General features: G+C 32.9%; 1 protein-coding gene across 3 annotated transcripts in view; it reads right to left on the reverse strand.

The window, feature by feature from the left end:
* The window catches only part of LOC132701343 (CUGBP Elav-like family member 4), a 977281-nt gene that overhangs the window by 658647 nt on the left and 300014 nt on the right, over positions 1–18620 (reverse strand). For all 3 annotated transcript variants that reach the window (XM_060669155.1, XM_060669161.1, XM_060669157.1), the window contains one exon: positions 1019–1089. The gene's annotated coding sequence lies outside the window, so the exon portion shown is untranslated. The remainder of the gene's footprint in view (positions 1–1018; positions 1090–18620) is intronic.

Raw genomic sequence — 18620 nt, forward strand, 5'->3', positions numbered from 1 at the left:
CTTTATCAACAGACCAAGAGTACACGAATCTGAACAACTCAAGAGGAGAAACATCGACGTATTGATATATATATATATATATATATATATATATATATATATATATATATATATATATATATATATATATATATATATATATATATATATATATATATATATATATATATATATATATATATATATATATATATATATATATATATATATATCATCCGTTCGCTTGTTGAACTCCGACTGGAATCCTGCAGACGTTTCGCCAAAATCTCAATTGGCATCTTCAATGCTCGCGAGCATGTGTGTGTGTGTGACCAGTTATTGTTTGGACCATATCATTGCATGTAATTGCAATATATTTAATGTATATATGTTTGTCATTTTATAAAATCTTAAAGAAAAAAGAAAAACAACAGAATGACAACGTAATCTAAAATAAATGCAACGGCGGAATAGTTATAAACGCGTGGGTAAAAATTGTTTTCCATAACGAAAACTCCAACGGTGACAATAATTTTAGTAGAAAAATCAAACTGACACAAAAACAACTAAAGCATGTTACGAAAATACATGCAAAATCTAACACATTGAACGAATCAAATATTTTTACTTTTATTAAAGTTTAAAAGAATTTGATCGCGGTTTTTCGGCGGGCTCACTGGTGTCGCTGAAACATTTGTTTTACATTGAAAGTTCTTATGAATTACAATGCAACTAGCAACACAATCTAGCAACGGTGGTTTCTGTCTCGTGCACCAAAACAGGTGAGACAACATCTAAAAATTGAAGCTCAAATCGGTCAAAGATTGCAGGTTTCAAATGCCGCTAAAAACTAAGTTTGGTATCTCTCAATGACAACACAAAATAGAATGAAAGAGAGAGAGACCAAATTTTTATGGAACTTTTTCTTTGCCCGCGTTTGACTGATCTGGGCAATCGTGAAACGACAACATCGATAATAGTAAAACGTGACTAAAAACATATAATAAAAACACAGTGAATTGCGAGGTGGCCGACGTACCACAAAATAACCATTTGTGAATGGAACAGGACCGGGCCGAGACGCCAGCGAAAGGCCGCTGCGCTCAGTCCCTGGAAAAAATAAATATTATCAATTACACAATCACGTCAAATGGATTTCCTGCTAATTAATGCCTCGCCAATTGCTGTAATATTTGCAGATTTTGTTTATGTTTTGGTGAGATTAATACTTGGAAACACACAAAAATTCAAAATTTTTGTTTAGCTCTAGCTAAAGAGTCTGCAACTACGACTAAAGATTTTAAGGAATATACAAATTTCTCACTGACGCAAAGGCGCATTTCGAAACTTCAAAATTTATTATTTTTTATTCATTTATTTATAATTTTTCCTACAAAGTGTCACTAAAGAAGGGACGCCCAGATTCTGCGGATACAGTCAAAAAAATGTTAGTGTTAGTGGCGCCGCCCTACTGTCTTAGTCAGAGAATTTTTGAAATTATATGTAAAATATATATAAAAATATAAAACACTTTGTTTATATATCGCTATATTTTTTTATGTAATAACTTATGTGTTGTTGAAGGAACAATTTGAAATGTAATAAGCAAAAATTTATTAATAAAAACAGTAAAACCCACCTACCAGATTGGAACAAAACTTCCTCAAAAGTATAATTGAAATAAAAAACAAAAACATAAAAATTAAGCCAAAGTAAACCGTTCAATGTCGAATATTTCGTTCACCAGCTTTTATTTCTGCCTCTATAAGCCTCGGGAGACCCTCAAGAAGACCCTGAATGACCCCTACGGCATTTCCTCCCATATTCGAAAAAGCATATTTTGAAATTGGTCTATGGCCCTAAATGTTGAATTATGCTGCATAAAAACGAAATTGTCCCCTATTTGAGTCTGAGAAGGGACCACGTGAGGTTCAACGACCTGCTTTCGTTTACAGCCACCAATTCGGTGCGATATGCCATGCCCGACCATAGTTGAGCCTCCACCAAAACTACGTTCTGAATGAAATTGCATTGCTAGTGATGTTCTCCAGGTCGTCTCTAGACAGGCATATGTCTATCTGAGGCGTAAAATCAGAATCTGGACTCATCTGTAAAGGGGACATTTAACCATTCTTCGAGTCCACAATTCACATGGTCCTTGGAAAATTGTACTGACCTGTTCCTCTGTACCGATCTAGACTCTGCAGGATTTACAACTTTGCTCAGCAAGTTTGATTCGCACATTTGGCTTCGGCAGTCCTCAGCAAGAACAACTGCTCTTATGGCCTCTTAAGCAGTAAAATTACGCGTAGACGGGTTTTTTCATTAAAAAAAATTTCGTCAAATGCATTTATAGGTTTGTGTACATAAATACTGAAACCTTAATACCACATAATTAATACGAGATAATTAAAACTAGAATGTGAAATCCCCATCTATCTGATGTCCTTTCAGGGTTCATAAAAAAAAGAATTTTTTTATTATTGTAATTTTCGTTTGTTAAATGATAAAAATATATATCGTAAACTTAGACTAGGCCATAGTATATTATGCAACAAGTGTGGTAAATGGAATTTGGGTCACCAGCGTAGCGGAGCATGTGTTTAATAAACGAGTGACTTGAAAAGTTTATCAAACGTATTGCATATTATGCCTTTTCTACCGTAAGTTTTTGGGTAGATTTTTGCAAAAAAAGACACAAATAGATTCACTGATATAATCGTGGGAATTGACAATCGTCAAAATTCAAGCCACGCGGTAAAATCTCCGAAAACATCCGATTCAAATCAAATATAAACTAAGAAAAAGCAAAAGCAATGTAAGCAAAAAATAATAATGAAATAAAAACATATTGATAGAGAGTGGGGTAATACATAGAAAAATCATGAACGCCGACTGAAGCAGTTAAGCAATAATTATATATTAAGTATTTATAAATAGCTGATTAATGAATATTTTCAGAATCAGGTGCCCTAACTCTATAAATAATAAATAACTTTGACAGCAAGCAGGTGAATTAAAGATAGGTAGGTAATCAAATAAAGAAGAAAAAATTTCGTTGGCTAGTTTAACACTGAGAAAAAACAAAGAGGAAATTCTAAGTAGACTCCTGCAGTGGCATCAGCCAAGTAAGCGAAAAACTGGGAGGCCAAAAGAACACAGCGAAAGGCAGCATGTCGTTCAATGAAAATATGTGGTGAATAATAAATGCTCCAATGAAAATGACAATGGCCTTGTCAAATGTCTCAAATTTATTTATGCACACTAGTTACAACTACATTGAACTTAATAATTCCGATTTCCCCAAAAATATTGAATCTGTACTCGTGAATATCTCACGTGTCATATATCTCTAATTTTCAAATTCCTCTTTCATTTTGAATCATCCATTAGTTATTTGATACTTAAAAGCAATTCGAACGCATTTTTTCCGGAACGATCGTTCTAATAACGAAAAACATATTTGATGCACAGCGAAGTATTATCATTAGGATGTCCCACTTTGGTGGGGGGTTCAATGAATCGGTGTATTGGACGGGGATACAATGGCCAGCGCCTTTCCCGGTCTTTTGTTTATTTCTCAAAAAATTCGTTATTCGCTCATTAAAGGGCACATGCTTGTATATTACCAAGCGAGACACGTGGGACATGTGAATCAAATTTATAGAATTATTATTCAAATACTTTATCGTATATAGAAATCCAAGGGGCGATGATATATATAAAGCCTGAAAAGATCAATGAGATTTTCGAAAATTAACGCAAATTTGCAGATAATTTACCATGAATGAATTTAGAAAGGAATTGAAAACAGCTCTTACTCCAAATTGTTATACCTCAACATCTTGCGCGAAGATATTTGTGATATATATATAGGCTTTACCATTAAATTTTAAACTGCAATTCAAACGAAATCTCAAAACTACAACGCATCTCCACATAAATACTTTTAACATTTCTGTATCCAAAAATTACGAAAACCTCAACAAAAAGTAACCAAGATGAAGCAAACTCTTAATTTTCTAAAAATGTTAGCAACTCAAAAATTCTCAGAATGCAATCTTTACTTTCTGTACATCGAAGGTTCCACACCCAGTAATCATTATTTTCGGTCAAGGAATTGGATTTAACTCCAAATCTAAGCGAACAATAACTTCACGAACGTAACTATCCGATCCAACAGTCCATCGCATTACCATTCGATTCACTCTCCGGCGGGCGGACCAATACGAAACTATTTCGAAATTGTAAATTTATTTTCAACGTATTGACACACCGGAGTAATGAACATTGATATTATTGCCGTGTCTGCCCATTTTGGCTATATTTACCGTTTGATTTACGTTCAAACGACGCTACATTACTCACAATTACTGCAACCAACGCTGCGCCGCACCTCTTGGTTTGAGCGTGACCTATAAATGATCAATGGGAGTCCTTTGATGTTCTTATTTATGACTGGTTTACTGCATAATAGGTTTTTCTGACATCAATTTTGCCCGACGGGACGGAGCCGATGCCGATGTAGTTTGCAAATTGGTGCGTTTCTCAATTTTTCGTGAAAGGATTAAGGGTACTCTGATAGATTACCATTACGAATTCATGAAAGCGAAATATAAAATTATACTGTAGTTGCACACACGCTACAATTAGTTTATACTGGAGTGCATATTTTCTAACATAATGGCTTTCAATTGTCAGCAAAATGTATTTGTTGTACTGTACTGTGCTAAAATGAAGATATTTGTATTGTTGATTTGTTTATGTGGTTGGATAGCATTTTTTAAAATCACCTTTTTATTTGCGACCCATAAAAAGCAATTTATAAATACTATCTAATTACGGAGAAATTCAGCCATTTAGGTTCTACTACAAAAGCCTTCTACATATGAAATTTTTGCAAAGTATAATGTCAGCAAAAGGAACTTTTAACCATATATGAGCCTGTGTCAGTGATAAAGGGAAATATCCTGGTTGCAGTTTGAAACCGACATTATTTTGGTAAAATATCTTGAGCATGTTATACCATCATTTGTTAAACAAAATAGGTTGTGGGTTTCTACATTTCATTTTATATGTTTGTTAGCCTTTGCAATGTAGTTGGTTCTGAAAGTGTTCTTTGTTATTTTTCCCTGACGGATGTTATATTGTTTTAACAGAATAAATTTCTAGGTATTGCAGTGTGGCCTATCATGTTGATTATTTAATATTTCAAATTTATATTTAAACAAGACAGACTGATTTTACGATACCACGACGTTCTTTGAACTAAGAATGGCTCATGGAAGCTAGTATCAAATTATAACTAAAAAACTATAATTAGGCAACAAGGAGGGTTGGATGGCTTGGAGAAGGAGAGACTAAATTCAATGGAGTTCATAGAAAAATCGTTTGAAAAGTGACAAAAGAGCAGATGTAAGGTGTTTTAATTTTGGGTTCAGCGGTTGAGATAGTTTTAGGGCTCTGTAAAGAGAGTTGATAACCGATGATTATTGGAGCGGTTGGTGATGCGACAATGCATTAAGGTGTCTGTCTCTTGCATAAGTTCAACAACAACCGAGTAATTAGTACTAAATGTGTTCGAATCCGTGTTGTTTAATGTAAATACTTTTTGGTAGACATGTCAATGTCCAGTATAGTAAAGTAACTTTAAAGCGAGACCCCGCCATACTTGTAGTAATATGAAAAAAGGATATTTGTTATTACTAGTATTATTATTATTATTATTTCAAATATAATGGATGTCTGGTCCTACTCACATATATTTGTAAAAATAAATGATCTTCGAGTTTGTTGTGCAAGAAAGGAAGAATGCTAAATAATTACTTTGAATAAAATGATAAACTAATTTTGTAAGAAATTTCTAGTAACCGCTTAGGATTGGTGAATAAGAATTTCACGATGCCTAGCAGACATAATGATCATATATAGTGACACGAAGGCAAATCTAAATTGGAAGTGGCTTGTTCAAATATTCTACGTCCTATTATAATCCCCCCGGATACGCCACTTCAATTTAATCTTCCGTCAAATACTAATCTTACGCGATAAAAAATGCATACACTTAGCAAACAGAGCATTAAAAGACGTATTGCGCATTTTGCAGCTGCCGCCATTTCGAAGACCATCGACAAACATTGAGCATTTTAAATTGAATGTACATAAACGTATTCTGTTTGAATATAATAAATTTTTCGGTAGGTTTACGTCTGGATCTTTCCAATATTCAAAGCGTCGATGTTCGAACCGTCGCCATCCTTGCAGTGGCGCGTAATTGGGCGTGTGCATAAGACTGTAGATAACGGGGACCTACTATAATTAAACGCTGAATTTAGAGCTCGAGTTTTTCAAAACATTTTATTTTCTCTCAGTGGCAATCACTCCTAAAATGAAAAAATAAGACCCACGGTGTACCTTCACAAGTATATTAAATTAAAAAGGTCTAAAATTCTACACAAAAATGTTTATGTTATGTTATGTTAGTAAAAACAGCAGAGGTGTTAAATAAATGAGTATTTGAAGAACGTGTTAAACATACTTACATAACACTTATTTCTAAAAAATTGAATTTTCTGAAAAAGCCATCAGTGTGAAGTTGGAATTTGTTTTAGGAATATAACAAGAAAATTGTATTTTTCTTACCGAAAGTGCCCTTTTCTTTTATTTAGGTGTAAAATTACCTTTAAAATAGCGTATCACAAACAATCAAATTTAGTATTATATATTTTAATCTTCCAATTTGCAAACCTACTTCGTTTGTTGGCACAATTAAGAATAAAACGTAAAATTCCAATAAACTGATTGAATCTAATATGTGCAATATACGGCACTGCCTTTGACATCCACCTGCTGCTGTCTGCACGTGGTTAACACCCTCGGCAGAAGGATTTTCTCATATTATCAGGACTTTTAACCGAGAACCTCTTTTACACAGTTGTGTGCCGGACCCTTCTCAAACAATATGCCGACACATCCCCCTATGTATGAATATTATTCATCATATTTTGTAATTTTCGCATGCTTTCCCCTGTTAACTTTAAGCTTAATCACATCAAAAAAGGGAATTTGAATGGAATGGCCTGGACGTTTTGTTTGTGCTGTCACTAGGCTAAAAACTTACAGTAAGTGTATTAGTAACGAAAACTTTGTTGTGCTAAATGGAATAAATCAATCATAAAAGCGACTTGTTGGATTTGGATTTAACAAGCGACCTGTACCGGGATTTACTACAAATCACTATCACAGCTCCAATAAACGTCGTAATGGAGAACTACCTACCAAGGAACAGGAAATTATTTTCCACATTATTTGTTAAATGTGCGAAATTACATAAATGAAACGTTTGCAGAACGCTAGCTAGGATGAATTGTTAACCCGACTTGATTTAGGTTTTTTATTTTACTAAATTTTTTCGGTGAAATTAAATCGACATGTAACAAAAAAATATGTAAAACATAAATTTAATTTTTCGAGACTTAATAAACGAAAAGTATCGTCGGTCCGTAGGGATATCTCAAGTGCGACAAAGTCAATCCGACCATGTGAAATGTTGCCACAGTGCCACGAGAGGGATTCAAGCGTAGCACATCTTGTTTATGCGTATCTCTGTAGTCCATGGAGTCTACTTTCGACGGAATTTTAAATATCAAATCTCACAATCGTTTCGCGATTTTATTTTTTAGAGATGATTTAGTGTTCTATCTGGAAAACAAGATAAACTTAAGGATGGTCAGCTGAGTTTTCGTTACGATTTAACTTGTGATAAATTATTCAAATGGCTCCTCTAGTCTAGATGATCAATAAATATTATGTATCTGTAAATGGAGAGAATTGCTGCAAATTGAGATGCGATTGCACCAAATTTTCTAGTCAGTTTATTTGACTGATTCAACTCGTCTTTCTGTCATTCATGTTATAGAACCCCGACCACAATTGCATCAGCCATGAGAACATTTCATTAAATATTTTTTTCCACTCTCTTCTGTAAAATACCTAATTCACCGATCTAGTTTGCGGAAAGTGTCATTTTACCACTTAATTTTTTTTTGCCACGAATCCGAGCCACTTCGAACATATTACCGCAAGAGTTTGGAACCAATCGGATATTTACGGAGATATACGGCTTGAATTTTGACGATTGTCCATTCTGACGGTCATGTCAGTGAATGTATTCGTGTTGTTTTGCAAAAACGTACCCAAAAACTAACGGTTGTAGAAAAAGTATAGTATGCAACGCGTTTGGTAAACTTAAATCACTCGTTTATTAAGAACTCGCTCCGCTGCGCTCCACTCGTGCCAAGTTGCATAATGTTGCATAATATGCTATTTTCTACTCCCTTCTGTAAAATATTTAATTATATTATATACCTATTATATTGCTGTCCAGCGTGCGGAAAGTGTCATTTTACCAAGTCAGTTTAGTTCCCAAGGATCAGGGCCACAAAATCTAACGGTCCTGGAAAAGGTAGAGTATGCAACGCGCCTGGTACAATTTTTGAGTCACTCGTTTATTACACACTCGCTACACTCCGTTCGTGCCAAATAAACTCGCTATTAAAATGCCGTTTACCACAGTTGTTGCATGATATAATATTTTCTACTCCCTGCTGTAAAATACTAATCTAGCGAGCAGAATGTATCAAGGAGTTACCCTCTTTTTTTCATTTCTCTACGGTTTCAGTATAAGGAGCTCTTTAAACAAAAGTAGAATGAGTTTGTCTTACACTATATACAAATTTAAAAGAAATGACGAAAATATAAAGAAAATACAAAAAAACTGATTCTAGACGATAATTTATAGAAGCGGTTGTTGCGTTCACATGAAACGTTAACCTAACTGCAAACATATCCGCAATTGGAACTGTAACCCTACATTTACTTAACGAAACTTAGGTTTAAGACCAGATAATAAAATGATTAATTGAGAGTACCCTGTATGTTGATCATGTCAAACACTTTCTCTCTGTACGAAGATTTGCAGTACATATTTCTAGTTGAAGAGTAGGTAACAAATGCGTCAAACATTTAAGTTTATAATGCAATGGGTCTATTCGTCGTATTAAAAAACCCGAAAGGCGGCTAAATTAACATAATAACCACAACACTTATCTACCCAATTAACTAGCAACTCGTCGTTTCACAAGACCGATCCTATCCACATCGCGTACCCCGTCCAATATACCTTAAATCCCCCATCAGGAAAACATCATTAATCACAAGCTCACTCCTTAAACAGAATGGGGTTTTATTACGATCATATATTTGCACCAAAGTGCTATTTGTTTCATTATGGTAGAGTTAACAGGAAAAATTTGTTTTGGAAAAGCGTTTTGAAGAATCGAACTTGAATTTATATTGCCGGAGATCGAACGATCTTGAACGCGGGAGGGAAGGGAGCGGGTGGGCAGAATTGGACTGAGTGTAAAAAAATGCCGAATAATCCATACCCGATAATATTATACCCTAATTAAATGTGATAGGTAAGCAGTTTTCAAAATTGTTAAGTACTACGTAGGTTCATCTAAATAAATTTAATCCTGAACAAGCAGAACTTCCGAGAGGACAAACGACACTTTAGTCACAAGTTTTTAATTAAAAAAAAAGTTAGAAACGTGTTGCATACAATTTTTTTTTCACGAACACTAGTTTTTGGGTACAGTCCTGTGACTAAAGGACCGGAAACGCCCGAAGCGGTTCGCGACAATTGTAAATGATGTTGAAGTCTTAAAGTGATTTTTCTTTTATGGTTCAAAGGCAAGATGCCAGTAAGTAAACTACGGTTTAAAATTTTGGAATAATTAATTCATAGGGTGATATACACATAAAATTAAATGAAAAAGCATCCGAATGAATCTCTCTTAGTATTTCTATGTATCAACCTCAGAATCATATCAGCACACAAAAAGATGTCTATGTTACTACTCTTATAGAGGCAGTTTGCTGAAACAATTCTCTGATAAGCACATTTTAATTTAATTCAGCACGATGAAATAAATCGCCAAATTATTTACTATTTATATAAAGTCAACAAAACCTCCTCGTCCTCTTTTAAACAATACAATTTTAAATAAGTTTAAGAGGGACTGATCATGTTCGGCGATAGCAAACAATGCATTTAAGATCAGTTTTCGATTTCCACTTTTAAAAGCGCATAATGTAAGCGAAAATGCGATTCAAAAAGATGAAAACCGATCTATTAGGCTATCCCAGAAACATTTCTCTGTTGTCGAAACAGTAAATGTGACCTTTAGTCTTTGGAGATGTTTGTTTGACCATTTTTCTGTTGGATTGAATATATTTTCCTATAGGGTGAAAAATTGAACAAACAGCGTAACAGTTAAGTCAGATCAGGCAGGCAGGATGAGTTAATATTTAACATATTTTCTTGACTGGAGCTATACTCGATTTGGACAATAAAAAAAGTATAGACGTGGTTACTAAACATTGCTCGTACATAAATCATAATCATAATCATAAAGCAGTGTCACAGCTCTCCTGAAATTCATATAATTTATAGAATAGAAGACTCTCATTCTGCATCATGTTCATTTGGAATACAACCCCGCTTTAAAACAGGTCATTAGCCAAATTGGAGCAGCCAATGGCCGACAACCGAGGTTGTTTACCAGAGTAAGGTCGGAAGCCAATAGCTGCTAGTCATTGGAATGCAGGATCCTTATCAAAAATCTGCAGACTATACGCATATTCCATAAAGCACGACCAAGAGAATTGGATTCCCTTCCAAACTAACATATGAACACCGATATACCAAAGGAGCCGTCCTTTAAGTTTCTTAAAACATTAACGTTTCAGGGACAAATAAAAAAGCGGCGCTAGTGTTTACTCTCTCATTCAAAAGATAAATGCCTGAAGGAAATAAAAACTGTGAACACGCACCCTGCAATTCAATCTTTATCCATCAAGTGGGTGTAGTGGAAGCGTGAGCAGATTGAATCCGATTTACACGACTCCCGAAACCTATAATTTGTATATTTATTCCCGCTTCCAGTCTGTTCGCCATCAGTTTGTCCATTAATCAGCGAAACCAATTTGAATTCATTAGGAAAAGGAAATTACATTTATGCATATTAGATTGCGCGGGGCGTGAGAATGTCGTTGTTGTTAGACGCGAACCTTCTGATTGTTCCATCGGGAGTGTTGATGCGGAAAATTGGTAAATCGGTGGCATAACGGCGGTCTTTAATTATTTTACGACAACTTTGGTATTCATAATTGATATCGATATGAAAGAAATACAAATAAAATCTCCGGCAATACACACGATACCAACCAAACCAATATATTTTTTTAACTTTTGATGGTAGACAACAACCAACGACCCTTTAGTCAGAAGTTTGTTCAGGCAACGTGTTGTATACTATAATTCTTATACGACCAGTACTATTTATCTCATACGTCCACTAAGTGACGTGTAACGTGGCCATCAGAACCGACAACTGTTAAAATGGTATCAGCATTTTAAATTTTCTGAAAACAGCCGATCGCTCCCAACCAGTGACTACAGAACCGGAAACAACCGAACTAACTCGGAATAGTGTGTAGTGAAGCCTGTCGTTTGAAGGTGTCACTTTGTCCACGGCGAATCAATGGATAATTAATTTTGAATTTGGGAGTAGGGAGTAGAAAAACCTCTTTTAAAATTAATTTTCAGTTATTTTTGTTTTATGTTTTAGGGTGAGTGACAACCAACAATTATTTCAAGAACCCTCGGAGAAGGTCTTCGGTATCGACATGAAGTTTTAACATATTTTCATGCAAGATAGTTTACTCTCGAAATTTGTGGTCACAAGGATAACATTCCTTTGAAAACTTCTTTGCAAAATAAAAAAAATGAACTTGTTAAATGACATCCTTAAGTGACTGGAGCAGAAACTAATTTGGCATGACTGTTTTATTATTTTAATAGGCAAACTTTTTACTTGACGCGACCGCGACTGCCAAATTCCGTCGAATAAAAGTTTTTTCTTCAATGTAAAACCTATTAATCCAATTCAATAAAAAGTGTCTAAACTAATAGATTCTCCATTTTGAGTAGTATAAATTTAGGCGGAATAAACCGCCCTATGCGAATGGCAAATCATTGAAGGCAATCTGTGACACTAAATCCCGACATACAACCATGTTATTTTTTACGACTATTCGGACGTCCAGATCTAGCACCCGTAGATTTTTTTTGTTAAGGTGATAACAATAAACAATATACTAACACTGCTAAATTGCAGACCATTATCCGCTATTCCAGATGCAATGACCAGCGATGCCATTGAGTTATTTAGAGCAAATAAATTTCCAGAATGTTTATCTTAGTTTGAAACTACTGCTCCGAGAGTCAGATTTTAGGTACTTATGGCAACTCCATTACTTTCGAAAATAAAGTTTTTTACACTTAGCTAAATTGTTCAATGGTAGGAATTTATCTATAGCCTTTAAAACAAACAATACATTAAAATAATTTATAATAAAAGTAAAGGATAAAATAGGTTATTTTTCTAGATCAGGAGTATATTCTTGGAACTATGAGGATTGAAGGTCGGAAGATCTTCATCAGAGTTCACGATAATCTCAATTTGGTTAAAAAGTACAAGGACACTGGGGCGACAGAGAGCAAATCTGCATTCGCTACTCATCTTCAATACACGGGGCGTAATTTTTCCACGAATAAAAATGTCTTTGTTTTTCATTTTGCATATCCTGGGATATCATCATTGGTTTAATTTTAATTTATTAGCAGAGATTTTACTCAGCTAGTTTAGTAGAGCATGCCGAGCTTGATATTAAAGTTCTGTGTGGGAGTAGGATACAGTCTCTGTCATCCATAGATAAATCATTTACAAATATCAAGAATAACAATGACCCCAGTACCGAGTCCTGAAGCACTAGGCTGTTTACAGGAAATAAGTTCGCGACAGTGCTATCTACCACACTAGCACATACTGAAACCTACCAGATCGGAGTCTATTAAACCCAGTGGGCCACCCAGTACAGCACAAAATTCCTGTTTATTCATTAAAATATCAAGAGGCACATAAACACGATATTGAAACTGAAGATCATTCCATCTAATGCAGAAAATAGGCAATTCTCTAATTTGCACTAAGAAGAGCTATTAGATAGGTAGAACTCTGTAGAGGTAATAGGAGTGTTTTGAAATTTATAATTAGGTATTACTTTTACTTATTTTAATTATTAAATAAATTAATGAATTATTAATTTAATTAAAACAATACCATAAATAAGTAAAAAATAACCAAAATACGGCGGTGGTTTCAAAATCATCCTGTAGCTCAAAAACCATAAACAGTGTCGACGAAACTGCAACTGTTAAGTTTTAAAAATAAGGCAACAGTACAGAAAATGGAACACAAGGTACAGTCAGTAAATCTATAAGTCTATTAATGGGAGTGTATCTAGTGAAGATGGACGTTTTATGTTTCTGTTGTCAGTTCTCCGAACTATTTGAGTCAATTCTGTTTTATTAAACCGTCGCTGTTTCTGTTGTAAAATATTCGAAGTTAAACCCAATGCTTGCGAAACCAAATCATCTCGGAAATCTTTCGTATGAATTGAATCGTAGTATTTCAAATGAAAAATTTATTTTAATTAAAACTGATGTCAATGGACGCAGCGCGCAAATTGAATTATCAGCAGTGTTAAATTTGTAAATTGCTGATACGTTCATGTTTGCATCGGCCATTACAATATCCTTTATTGGTACGAGTCCGACTCCCATGTCCCCAGTTTAGGAATTTGCATTATTTCCGTCCTGGATACTCGATTTTGTGCGATATTTATCGACATTTTGCTTTCATTAAATCACCCACTGGACATCTAGATTTCGGTCACGGTTTGAATTTCGGGAGATTCGACAAGAATTTTAGTAGTAGCAATCTTTTGCGTAGAAAATATTCAAGAGTACTGAAAAGATGTACACTGATCTCTTTTTGATATTTCAATCCATTTTCAAAAAACGAATAACTGAATTGAATTGAATAGATTGAATTACTCCATATAACAACTCCCCTTTTCAAAAAAAGTTGTTGTTTAACAATGCAATAACTTTTAAGGCAAAATAATTATACTAAATTTTTTATTGGATTCAGAGGGATGTCTTCTTCATCTTCTTCTATTGCTTCTCCAACTCTAACACTTGGTCTTCTTTTTACGAGAATTCTTTGTGATCTTCGTAAAATGTTTTCTTCATTCTTTGAAGGTTGTGGTGGCGGTGGTTGGTTTGAACTTCCAATAGCTAACCGTCTTTTACGATTTTTACATTTAAAATAACAAAATAAAATAATTAAGCAATGATTAATAAAATTCATAAATAAGTAAGCCATGGTGTATATTTTTGTATATAATTCATCAAAATTAATGTTACTTAACTTTAAAGGTCGTAAGTTAGGCAATTTTATTTTTTCTGGTAAATCTTTGCAACAATCATATGGAATGATTACCGCATGTGTTTCATATTTGACATTTTGATTAAATCTGCTTGTACTTTTGTATTTCCAATAAAAGAACTACAGTAAGGATACAAAGTTAGAATTGTATTTTCTATAATTACTTCAGAATATGGTTCATGATGTGGGCATTTAAGAGTAATTGGTAAATGTTCTGATATACTTATTAACAATTTGTTTGTTTTTAATTTTTGAATATTATATTCTTTAGCATATAACAAAACAATTTAACAAGTATTTGGAAGAGACCATTGACTTTTAAATAATTGAGCTTCACATTGGGCATTTGTGTCAATTGGATAATGAAATAGATTTTGACATAATAATGCGTAATATGTGTTTTTACAATTTTCTATACTTCATCTTTCGCGATGCATTTTGGTGAAACAGACAAAATGTGATGTAATTCTGTTCGATTATCAAGAATCGGAATTAGAAATATCTTATACAACATACAAAGTTCAGGTTCGATAAGAGGGATTTCTAAAAGAAAAACTAATCTATCTTCAGTTTGAAAATCTTTAAGTTCAATAATGCTTAAATAAGATGATATTTTTGAAAGAGTTATGTCAAATGGCAAACTATTTCTTCTCAAGTTTTGCGGAATAGTTTTTAAAGACATGATTAAATATTTTGGAGTAATAATTTAAGTATTAATAACCTTTAATTTTCAGAATGTAATTAATTGCGTTTAAAATATTATTCAAGTTATCTTCAATAAAGAGAAAAGATTCCATTAATTGTTCGCATATGTCTAAAATTTGTACCTTTGATTCGATAAATTTGAAATTATCCGATATGTCATAAATTGATTCCTCAATTTCTTTAATATCCTTGTTAAAAGTCTCTTCGTCAATTTGTAATTTTCTTATAGTTTCATTAAAATTCTTAATAACTGATGTTGCTACTGATATTTGTTTTTTCATTAACTCTTCAAATTGATGTTCATCCTTTTCGATTTTAATAATGCATTCATTATAATATTCTCCATCAGAAGCGTCTAAATTTCCCGTTATAAATTTCCTAAAGCATTCATTATACCAATATCAAATTCTATTTCTGAAAACTTAATTTCTAAGGTATTTGATAATTGGGTTAGTAATGATAAATGTGTTTGCACTTCAGCTTTCAAGGCATTCGATTATTTGAAGCGGTTACTAAACTAAGTAAGCTGTTTAATATTTTGTTATTATTTTCAAATGCGTTTTTTAATTGTTTAGTATTCTTATATACAAGAAGCGAAACGATAAGGCGATTAATTGGTTCATGTAAACTCCTAAGGTATTTTTTTATTGGTTAGTAATTTATATTATGCTTCTATTGATGTAATAAACATAAAGAATCTGAAAAGAGAGAAAAGTTTCAATCAGTATTATTTTCTTGTATAGAAATATCATATTAATCTTCCTTTTCGTAAAAAGGTTTTAATCTATCGAAATTGACTTTAGTTTTTACACCTGTTTTTAAATTAAGAGCAATAGCTGAATTTTCAAAGATTTCATTCAATTCAAATGGACCATTAACTTTAGTAGCAAATTTTCCTTTTATTTACTTTATCTCCTACTTGAAATTGATGTTGTTTAGAAATATGTTTATCAAATCTTTCCTTTCGCCTTTGTTTTTGTTGTTGAGTTTTTTCTCTTGCTTTATCATAATAATATTTAATTCGAGTATTTAGATCTCTTACGTATTTTGTAATTAATTCTTTTTCACTATAGACTATCTCTGGTGGTCTATTTGACGTATGGCCAAATATTAATTGCCATGGGGTAAAACCATGTGTTTTATTAACAGAATTGTTATAAGAAATTACTGCATAAGTTAATGTACTAAACGGATGTTCATTTGGATTTTCCATTTTTGAAATTCGAAGCATTTCTAATAAGGTTGCATGAAATCTTTCTAAAGAACCGTTTGATTCTGATTATTAAATTCTCTACCATTGTCACAATGAATTTTTAGTGGTACTCCATAATGTTGAAAGTAGAGTAAAATAGTACTTGCTACCGATTTTGAAGTTTTATCAGATATTGGATAAGCTTGAGTGAATATGGTTAATTCGTCTCGAATTGTTAGAATATAATTTTTTTTGGAAATATCAATATTAATTTTTTCAAATGGCGTTTTTGGAGTTTCAGTAATTACTAACGGATTTGTTAAATTTTTGCGATTAATTTTTTTTTGGTAGATTTCACACCCTTTAATAAAGTCTTCAACATCTTTATTCATTCCTTGCCATATATATTTTTCTTTAATTCGTCTAATTGTTTCATTTATTCCTTTTTTATTACTTTTTGCACAATGTTTTTGATGAATAATTATTGGCATATGATCTTTGTCTACAATCTTTATCGGCGAAAATAAAAGATATCATTTCCAGAATGAGTAACTTGATATTGTTTTCGACATAATACGTTTTGTTTTTACTAAGATCAGTGTTACAAAGTTTCATTATCAAACGAGAGAACAATAATATAAGAGTCACGTTTATTTATTTTGTCGGTTGAAAATTGTGGTGGTTCTTCAAATAAATCGTCGATTATTTTAAAATGTAAATTGTTAAGTTCACTTTGTTGAAAAATAGTAATAACTTTTTTATGTTTTTTATTTAATAATTGTTCATTTGAAAATTCTATTTTTGAATAATCAATTAATGATTTTATTTGATATAATTCGATAAATCTGTCAAATTCATTTTGAATTTCATTAGGACTCATTGGACAAGTGATGTCTTTTTTGATTTGATGAGGTTCCTTCTTTATCTTTTGATGTACCAGGTTCATTTAATAATTTTGAGTTAAAGTAAATATTTTTTTGTATTTGATTTATTTTAATTTTTGATAAGGCATCCGCGTTTTTATTTATTTTTCCAGGCTTATCAACAATTTCATCTACTACCAGGATCTTTAATTGACAACAACCATCTTAATGGGCGATGATCAGTTACAAGTTTAAATTTTCTTCCATAAAGATAAGGTCTAAAATGTTTGACAGAATATACCATAGCTAGTAATTCCTTTTCAATTGTTGAGTAATTGATTTCGGCTGAGACTAATGTTCTTAAAACATAAGCTATTGGTTAGTTACCTATTTGACCTTGTGATAATAAAGATCCTATAGCGAATGAACTTGCATCTGTCGTGAGAATAAATGGTTCTTCAAAATTAGGATATTGTAAGGGTTAATTAAGGCTTTTTTAATATTGTTAAAAGCTTGATGGCATTCTTCACCAAAATTAAATGGTATTTCCTTTTGCAATAAACGATTTAAAGGTTTTGATATTTTTGGATAGGGATAAATCTTCGATAATATCCGGAACCGGATCCATTTTGTTGGTTTTTCTTTTTTTTGGCTCACGAATTTTAATAATAAATAACACTTTAAAACGAGATGATTCAAATTATACTTACAGTAACAATTGTTGATTCATTGAGTTAACCGCGACTAGACGTTGGTTAGCGTTGTTGATACCAGGGGTTCCACCAAGTGCTCCTAATCCGTATCTGCTTCTTCCGTACGTCGTAGTTGTTGGGTTCTCAGTTTTCTTCTTTCTTCAAAAGTCAGGCCGCTTTTTGGTACTATATATATATATATATATATATATATATATATATATATATATATATATATATATATAGTATATAACAGCTATTTCCATTTTATAATAATTTTTAAATTGGCAAGCTGTATGTAATTGTTTTCTAATCTATTAGATCTACCGAAAAAATTTTCATACATTTTCGGAATTTACTGTCATTATCAATGTTTTCTTTTTAACATAAAAGTCAAAGATATAATAAAAAAAGTCATCTTATAAAACAACGTTCTTTCACAACAAATTTGAACACTAGTTTAGCAAGCTAAAGGTTCAAACACACGCGCTGGTCAACTTCTCAAAAATTATTATATTATGCTCGCGCTCCGAAATCAGTTTTCGGAGTGTTTTCGGAGCGCGAGCATTGAAGATGCCAAGGATTCCAGCCTTCGATGTTGTCGATCATGATAAGATCGAACAAATTGGATCTAGAGGGATTCTGCCAAACCTAATTAGAACATCAACCGCACACAATATGAAACTCTGAAGGACTGCAGTAGCAGAGTTATAGTTAATAATTATGGGGTCCCTCAAGCTTTCCTCCTTGGGCCCCTGTTGTATAAGTTGTA

This window comes from Cylas formicarius, unplaced genomic scaffold (assembly GCF_029955315.1).
Source record: "Cylas formicarius isolate icCylForm1 unplaced genomic scaffold, icCylForm1.1 PGA_scaffold_4__25_contigs__length_36172078, whole genome shotgun sequence".
NCBI lineage: Eukaryota > Metazoa > Arthropoda > Insecta > Coleoptera > Brentidae > Cylas > Cylas formicarius.